Here is a 6,000-nt window from a genome sequence, read left to right as displayed (position 1 = left end):
TTGTTCCTTAGTGGTAAAAACATGGAAATTAACATTAGGAGATAAAATTTCAAGTTGATAAAAAATGACAATGAGAAATTTAACATATAAGAAAATATAACAATTTAACATATAAGAAAAAATAACAATAGCACCATTGCATAATTATTTTACTTTTTATTCTCACACATGTTCCTTTTGATGTTTTTTTGTCATTTTACACCCAACTACCGCTAAATTAATCGAAATACTCCTATTACTTTTCTTTATCTATGAAACTATCACTCAGTAAATATTTATCCATCATTCTTGATTTACAAAAATGTTACCCTTTAAATATTTTATTATTATTATAAGTATTATAATAATAATAATAATTATTATTATTAGTAAAAATATTATTATTATTACTATTAGTAGTAATATTATTATTTTTTGAATTAATATTATTATTAGTATTAGTGATATTACTATTTTAATTAGTATAACTATATATTCTTACTATTTTTATAACAACTTTATATAGCATATATATTTTTTATTATTTGTAATTTTATTTTATCTATTATTATTTTTTCAATATTAAAAACACAATTAATTTTTTTTACTACATTCTTATATTGTAGATATATTTTTAATTTTAACATTTTCAATTTTAATAACTATTACAGTTTTATTTAATTTCAATATATTTACTATAGTTTTATATAATCAATATATTTTTATTATTTATAACTAGCGAAAACACAGGCGCGGAAGCGCATGTGTGTTCGCTTTTTTTTTTTTATGTAGCTATATGTATAATATTAAGAATAATAAATGACAATTTATGATGGGTATACTACATAGATTGGTTGAATAAGAAAACAGTAAATTACTAATTCGTAAGATTGCATATGAACTAATATTTAATACATTTGATCAAGATTTGGGTTAATGAGCTATATGTGATGGAGTCAATGGTAGTTGTCTATAAATATACAAACTATTTTAGTAGGTGTCTATAAATATACATTTGTTAAAAAATCGAAATATATATTTACTACATACATGATGTAGAAAAAAATTAGTAAATGAAAGTATCATACATTTACATCCTTAACCATTTCTTTAATTGGGAGGCCAAATAAAGATTGATGTCTAGGACCCGTATACAGCTGCTACTTAAGATGCAGTTGGAAGATTATACTATGGTTGATTCGCATGACGCTCTTTAATGAATAAAGAACAACATATTTGAATATTTGGTTATTAAGTAAGTTGTCATCGTTTCCACTGTGATAGAGGAATTTTCCCGGACTTGCCCAGAATATCTTGGTTGATTACTTTTCCACCATAATGAATTGAAAAAGGATAGGAAAAAAAATGAAACAATAAAAAAACATGAAAAGCGAATAATCATAAATTGGGTATTCAATAAAGATTTAATAGAGATAATCATAAATGAAAAGGAACAATGGAAAATACCTTTTTTGTTTTGTCCAATAAAGATAAATAGCATCAACAAAGTGAGTGTGAAAGCAAAGCCAATAAGCAAGGTAAGACAACTTCATGAAACAAACAGTAATGAAATGACGTTGTTGCAGAAAAAAAACAAACGGTAGAATAACAGTTACATGTTAAATTATTTTAAAAAGACGAAAGAATAACCATTAATAAATAAAGATGAAGAGGAGAAGCAGAGACATCCGATTTTATAAAAATCTTGTAAAAGTAACGGTCAATTTTTAAAAATTTAATAAATTATTATATTTAAAGGGTAAAATGGGTATTTTGAAATGTGGACACAAAAAGGGAATCCCCTTTATATATTGTTATAGATTTAATGGGTTAAATATGTATTTGGTCCCTCAAGTTTCAGTGAATTTTAGAATGAATCCCTTTTCGAAACTTTATACCAATTTAGTCCTTCATCTTTAGAAATGCGTGGATTTAGTTCTTCTTACCAATTTTTATTAAGTTTATTTGACATTTTAAACACATTTTATGATAATATTTGAGTTAACATTGAAGCGAAAATGTATCAAACGGTATAAACAATTCAAATACTATCATGAAATGCGCTTGAAACGTCGTATAAACTTAACAAAATTTGGTTAAAAGGACTAAATTCACGCATTTTTAAAAATGAAGGACTAAATTGGTATAAAGTTTCTAGGAGGGACTAATTTCAAATTTCATTGAAACTTAAGGAACCAAAAACATATTTAACCCTAATTTAATATTATTTGATGAGTCTATCAATACACCTTGCACTTTCATTCACTAATTAGATGAGTTTAACAATATATATTTGATAAGTATTTTCATATATTGATTAAATGAGTTTAATAATATATTTTAAATAAATTTATCCATACACACATTAGACAGACGTATTAATATTCATTATACAAGTTTTTATTAGCATTTTGCACTTAGCATTGTTATTATTTTTGTTTACTTACTCTCCTTGTAACCAATGTTAATATGCCAAAAAGTGTATATTTAAAGTTTTAGGAGATCTTACGTTGCTTTACAACAATTTTTTGTTTTTTTCTTTCTTTTGTTGTTTGTGATGATTTGAGTTTGTTGACTATTTTTTTTTTCTTTTGGCTTTGGTATAACAAAACAAATTTTGTTGTTGTTTTTTTTTTTTTTTTTGCTGTGTGTGTTTTGAATTGAGAAGGCATGGGAAGCAAGGAAGGAGGTAGACAACACTTGGTTTGAGCCTTGGGTTGTTACATTTCTGCAGTAAATATGGATGCACCTAATCCTGTAGGATTTTAGTGTTAGTCTTTGTTTCTGTTTGTTTTGCAAATTTATTGATTTTTTTTTGGCAATGTAGGGCTTCCTCTAATTAATAGGGTGTGTAAAAAAGGAGACCCATTTCTAATAAATTATTGTCCTCAATCATGATTCAAACTTTAGATCAATAAATTATCATTAGCAACTCCTTTCAACACTTTATTTTTTTGACTGTGATGAATAATATAATGTTTATGGAGTGGTTCAATTGAACAACTGTGATGAATAAATTAAAAAATTAATTGTGATATTAAATCCAAATGTTACTTAAAAACAGATTGATCAACAAAATTCCTTCCTTCAAACCTATTAAACAAAGCAAAAGTAAAAACAAGATCAAGCTATAAAAAATAGTGATTTTCATCATTAATAATTGAAGTAGATTAAAACTGCACAAATTTTATAATATAGGAAGAGATCTCTATTAAAGTATCAATGGTAGATCTAGATTGAGACAAGGTTAATTAGTGTTTTTTTACACAATCTAGTTTCAACACCTTATTTTTTAGCTGTGATGAATAATATAATGTTTATGAAGTGGTTCAATTGAAAAACGATGATGGATAAATTAAAAATCCAGTCGTGATCTTAAATCCAAATGTCGCTTTAGAAAATATTGATTAATAAAGTTTCTTCCTTTAAAACTTTTAAACAAAGCAAAAGCAAGAACGAGACCAAGCCATAAAAAATAGTGATTTTCATCATAAACAATTGAAGTTGATCAAAACTACACAAATTGTATGATATAGAAAGAAATCTCTATTAAAGTACCAATGGTAGGCCTAGATTAAGGCAATGCGAATTAGCCTTTTTTTTTTACACAATTTAATTTCAACACCTTATTTTTTGCTGTGATGAATAATATAATGTTTATGAAATGATTCAATTGATAAAAATGTGATGAATAAATTAAAAACCATTCGTGATCTTAAATCCAAATGTCGCTTGAAAAAAATTGATCAACAAAGTTTCTTCCTTCAAAACTATTAAACAAAGCAAAAGCAAAAAAAAAAAAAGACCAAACCACCAAAAATAGTGATTTACATCATAAATAATTGAAGTAGATCAAAACTACACAAATTTTATGATATAGGAAGAGATTTGTATTTAAGTATGAACGGTAGATCTAGATTGAGACAAGGTAAATTATCTTTTTTTTACGCAATCTAGTTTCAACACGTTATTTTGTGGTTGCGATGAATAATATAATGGTTATGGAGTGGTTCAATTAAAATATTGTGATGAATAAATTAAAAAACCAATCGTGATCTTAAATTCAAATGTCGCTTGAAAAAATATTGATAAACAAAGTTTATTTCTTTAAACTATTAAACAAAGCAAAAGCAAAAACAAAAGCAATCTGCAAAAAATAGTGATTTTCATCATAAATAATTGAAGTAAATCAAAATTGCACAAATTTTATTATATAGGAAGAGATCTCTAATAAAGTATCAATGGAAGATCTAGATTGAGACAAGGTTAATTAGCCTTCTTTTTTCACAATCTAGTTTCAACCCCTTATTTTTTTGCGGTGATGAATAATATAATGTTTATGGAGTAATTCAATTGAAAAACTATGATGAATAAATTAAAAAAATAGTTGTGATCTTAAATTCAAATATCGCTTGATAAAAAATATTGATCAACAAAGTTTCTTCCTTCAAAACTATTAAACAAATCAAAAGCAAAAACAAGACCAAACCACAAAAAATAGTGATTTTCACCATAATTAATTGAAGCAAATCAAAACTGCACAAATTTTATGATATAGGAAGAGATCTCTATTAAAGTATCATTGGTAGATCTAGATTGAGACAAGGTTAATTAGCCTTTTTTTTACACAATCTAGTCTTGACATTGCTACCTCCTGATACACGATATTTCGATATTCTGTTATGTGTTTTACCTATTAAGTTTTCAAACTTAGGTCTAATGCGAAATCCATATATACATTGATTGTGCAATACTTCATAGGTGCGATCATATCATCACTAATGCGTCGGATTCTATCTGAACTCCGTAGCTAAGTGTGCTTGGACGAGAATAGTACTAAGATGGGTGACCTCTTGGAAAGTCCTCATGTTACACATCTTTTTTATGTTAGATTTTGGATAAGCTTTTCTAATTTTTTTTTCTTATTTAGCTTTCGTATATTGTTTATGGTTTGTGTTTATGTAATTTTCCCCATAGTCGCACTATATATTATAATATTATGTTCTACGTTTATACTATTATTATAGCCATAGGGTGAAGTTGGAGGTGGAAAAAGAAGATAGGGTGGAGGTAGAGGTGGAAGAAGGATATAGGATGAAGGTGGAGGAGAGTATGGAGGTGTTGTGGGGGAGGAGGAGAGAAAAAGAAAAGGGTAAATTTGATGTTTTACCTTGCTTCTGGGTTGCAATAAGAAGATATAGAGTAGAAAAAAAGAATTCCTTGTTAAATTATGTAAGTGTAAATTTAGTTTGTTCAATCGTTTTTGTTAATGAAGTGTGTCTCATTAACCTTCTTGCAATTTGTTTTTAATAAATGAAAAAACAAGTTTTATTTTCTCATTTATCCATAACACACTTTAAACTTCAATATGTTGAAAAGTCATCACTAGAAAGTATGGTAGCAAGCATAACAGGTGTAGAGTTTCAAGAATTCATTCAATATATTATTCTTTTGGAAGACTGTGTAGGCATCTAACAAAACTAATTATGTACAAATGTAAGCGTACAATTTCTAAGTCGCACAAAATTCAATTGGACAAAAAAATTTTAGTTTTCACTTTAGTGTATGAAAACTATGTTTTGGCATGGCGTGAGACGGGTATGACTATTTTTTTACATGTTTCTCCTCTCTTTTCTCCATGATTATGTTCTACCGTGAGACATCAAGGGATTGATATACACATCTGTTCAATTCATTCAAGATTTTGGACACACTTTTCTATTTGGTTTAATAAGCTTTCATACATTGTTAAGGGTTTGTGTTCAAATAATTTTCTCCATAGTCACATGATATTCCGATTTTTTGTTATGCATTTTACATATTAGGACTCATATAGTTTGTATTGAATTCCTTCTAACAAATGAGTTCCTTCCATATTTTGGACACGCTTCTCTATTTTCTTTTACTTAGCTTTCATATATTGTTTAAGGTTTGTGTTAAAGTAATTTTTCTTTAGTCACACGATATTTTGATATTCTGTTATACGTTTTACATATAAATGGATTCATATTATTTGTATTG

This window comes from Vigna unguiculata, chromosome 10 (genome assembly GCF_037176805.1).
Source record: "Vigna unguiculata cultivar grain cowpea cultivar isolate G323 ecotype 2 chromosome 10, ASM3717680v1, whole genome shotgun sequence".
Taxonomy (NCBI): domain Eukaryota; kingdom Viridiplantae; phylum Streptophyta; class Magnoliopsida; order Fabales; family Fabaceae; genus Vigna; species Vigna unguiculata.
This window is presented reverse-complemented; position numbering follows the sequence as displayed.